This window comes from Macaca mulatta, chromosome 8 (genome assembly GCF_049350105.2).
Source record: "Macaca mulatta isolate MMU2019108-1 chromosome 8, T2T-MMU8v2.0, whole genome shotgun sequence".
In the NCBI taxonomy this organism is placed as follows: domain Eukaryota; kingdom Metazoa; phylum Chordata; class Mammalia; order Primates; family Cercopithecidae; genus Macaca; species Macaca mulatta.
The window spans coordinates 134557341-134561124 of NC_133413.1; the positions used below are offsets into that span (position 1 = coordinate 134557341).

General features: G+C 44.4%; 1 pseudogene; it reads left to right on the forward strand.

The window, feature by feature from the left end:
- Positions 1 to 395: 395 nt before the first annotated feature.
- Positions 396 to 1025, forward strand: LOC100427767 (neuropilin and tolloid-like protein 2 pseudogene; annotated as a pseudogene).
- The last annotated feature ends 2759 nt before the right edge of the window (positions 1026 to 3784 follow it).

Here is a 3784-nt window from a genome sequence, read left to right on the forward strand (position 1 = left end):
GTCTATGATGAAACCAGTTATATTGAAAACCTGAAGGCCAAGTTTTGCAGCACTGTGGCCAGTGACGGAATGCTTAAAACAGGAATAGGAGTGATACAAGTGTGGGCAGATCAAGGTCGTTGGCTTAGCAGGTTTCAAATGCTCTTTGCTTCCTTCATTGAGCATAACACATACTGTTTATCCACCCACCCATCAATAGGCATTTTGTCTGTTTCCACCTTCTGGCTATTGTGCGTAATGCTGCTGTGAACTCTGGTGTGCAAGTAACTGAGTTCCTGCTTTCCATTCTGTGGAGTATAGAGCTAAAAGTAAAATTGCTGGATCATCAGCTCCCTGCACAGGCAGCATTGTCTTTTGACATAGCAACATGTGCATCAATAATCCTTTAGTCTGTAATGGTGTCCAAAATTGTGCATATCCTTGGGATGAAAACCATTGTAAAGAAAAGAGAAAAGGCAGGACTATTTGAACAAAACACTGAAACTCATGGGACAATTATTGGCATTACTTCAGAGATTGTCTTAGTCCTTCTCATTATTGCTGTTTTAGTACAAGTGAAACAGTCTCAAAAGAACGTCATGGCTTACGAAACTGCTTTTCATAAAATCGGGTTCCAAGAAATGTTTGATCCTCTTCATTATGAACTGTTTTCGCTAAGGGACAAAGACATTTCTGCAAATCTGACAGACTTGTCAGAAGAACTGAACAACTACCAGAAGACGTGGCACTCCTCCACCACCTCCCAGTGCATCCATGACCACCACTGGGGGTTTCTGACCTCCAGCATCAAACAAAGCAGGACCAACCTCAGTTCCATGGAACTTCCTTTCCGAAATGACTTTGCACAACCACAGCCAATGAAAACGTTCAATAGCACCTTCAAGAAAAGTAGTTACACTTTCGAACAGGGACACAAGTGCCCTGAACAGCCGCTGGAAGACTGAGTAACGGAGGAGATTCCCTGTGAAATTTATTTCAGGAGGCAAGAAGATTCTGCATAAGCGTTCATATCCATTGAATTCTAATCTTCTGCTAAAGGTGATGTGAATTCCTAAGTGTGTACATACGCAGCCTCCAGGGCACCATACTGTTTCCCGTAGGCAACCTCCAGGGCACCATACTGTTTCCAGCAGCCAACCCTTTTCTCCTGCCGCAACTACGAAGACCTTGATTTACCATTAATCTATTGTATGGTGATGTTTTTATTCTCTCAGGCTGTCTATATATGTTAAACCAATCAAGGAACTTACTCTATTCGTGGAAACAATAATCATCATCCATTGCTTGGTGTCATAAAGCACCACCAGTTAAAGAGTATTGGAAGAGGTGGTTAGATGGAGCCAGGTTTGGGCTGCCTATTAGTTTTAGCAAGGGGAATACTGCTCTTGACTGATACAGCTCTGTCAATATTCTGATCCCACGATACACTTAAAAAAAAAAAAAAAAAGACATAGTAGTAACAGCTATTATTTAATAGGCCACATTCCCTGATGAGTATATTAATGCACTATATAATTTAATCTTCCTAACCCTGTGAGAAAGGCATTTTCCCCAATTTAGATGAGAGGTTTAGTAGCTGGCTAAGGTTACTCTGCTAGTGACTTACCAGGTCAGAATTCGAACCCTGAGCAGCTAGGCTTCACAGCTGATGCTCTTTTGCCTTCATCAGCCTCCTGCCCATGGCTGTCCCTCCCATAGGCCTTTGGTGTGAGCATAGAGATTGTGGCTGTGAAACTACTTTCTGTGTTGTACAGAGACAGAACAAATTCCAGTTATTGTGTGATGTAACCTGCTGGCTCCCTATCTTCCCTCCCTTTGGGGCCCATCTCTTAACCCACAAGAACCCCAGTGAAAGGAATCAGTTGAGAAACCTATTGCTCTGTCCCTGAACAGCTTCCCCCTCTGGATCTGAAATGGTTGTCTTGGGAACCAAGCAAATTCCTTGCTCTCTGCTCTGAGTATGGGCCGGCTGGTAGGGCTGCCAGAGATGGGCTTCTGCTGGTTTATCAGGTGCTGTTGGCCTTGGTGGTTTAGAATGCTTGAAGACTAGGGAGGAATCAAGAGATGTGGGGTAGTTAAAAAAAAAAAAAACTCAGAAATTTGGGTAGAGATGAAAACCAGTCAGGAAGACCATCAAACTCGACCTTGACTCTGAAGTTCCCAGGCAGAGAAGGGGACAGGATGGAACGTGGGAAGATCAGAAAGAGGAAGAAGAGACAAAGTAAAGGTGGGAGTCAGAACGCAGCAAACTCCTACTCAGAGAGCATCAGCGCCAGGCTCGTAGAGGAGGGTGGGGACCTTGGGCATAGGCAGAAGGAGCTGCCAAGACACTAAATTCACCCAGATAGTCAGGCTCGATTCATCATTGCTGCTTCTACCACCCCCTTAAAGGACCTCAGGACAGTCAGTTTTGATGGGAAGCATGGTTAGGGCTTCAAGAGTTCCTCAAGGGCTGGTGCCAGGTGTCTAGTTAAAGTGTGGGAAAAGGGAGGATGGTGGAGCTACAGAGGCAAAAGCGAGCAGAGGGAAGACAGTACACTAGCACGCCTGCTCCATGACTGCCAAAGCTGGTTCCAGTGAGAGGCTTCATCTTTGACCTTGATTCAGCCTTCACTGAGCCAGAGCCACCAACTCAAGTCACACCCTGTCCTTAGGAAATCTACCAACTTGTTGCAAGAATCACAAGCCATTACTACCCAAATTCACTGATTTTCTAATGAATCTCCCCAGCAAAGAAAAATTTCTCTCATGTTTCAATTCACAATATACAAAACACTCAGTTCATGTCTGATAATACTACAATAAGCTACATTACACTAGAAGCCAACCTAGCATCCGTATCAAAAACCCTTAGTTTTCTCATTGATTTAAAGGGATCTGCACATCAAGGCACTTGCGTGTTGGAGATGGGACTACAAATACCCATTCCCTTTGCCTCCAGGTTGTAATCAGTTGGCAACGGGCACAATGAGCCAAATGGGGACCAGAGAATTTATTGTCTCAATATCAGCAAGGATTCTACCACTCTCAAGGTCATGGTTTTCTAGTAAACTGTCTCCCTCCCCTGCTCTGAATGGAAGGTAGATGGACAAGCATAGCAGGACTAACTTATTAGCCAATCCACTGCTTTGTCTTTTTGCTTTAGGTGCTGCTAAGGCAGACAGGGAATCCTGTGCTCATGAGGCTCACTGTGCCTGGGCACAGATCCAACAGGAAGCAAGAGCCCTGAGATGAATGAGCAGTGACCTTAGCACATTAACCTTGCTCAACAGAGCAACATGGCCACCAAGTACCAGCCTCCCACCAGCTCTCCAGGACCGAATCAGTCTTGCTTTCTGCTGATGGGTTGGGAGGAAGAGATAGAGGTAAACCTGCCATCCCAGTTCACCTAGAACTGAGGTGTTCTCAAGATGTAGGGGTTTTCATGCTAAAATCAGAAAGTCCCTAGCAAATCAGGATGCACTGGTCACCACCTTCCTTAAGCCTTGGCAATGTGTCCCTCCAAAGAGAGGACAGAGTATGAAGAGAAGAAAAGAAGGGCTTCTCCCTAAAGTGGTTTCAGTAGCAACCATAGGCTGATGAGAACTGGGGTAATTAGTGGATTGTGTATGGGTGTGGGGATGAAATTTTAGATGTAAATACAATACCACCTTAATATTACTGCTGTCTGTGTGGTGGAACTACGGGTGATTTTTACATTCTTTATGCTTTTCTGTTTTTTCCAAACTTTCTACGATAAACATCTGTAGCATGGTAATCAGAAAAAAGGAACTCAACTATTTTC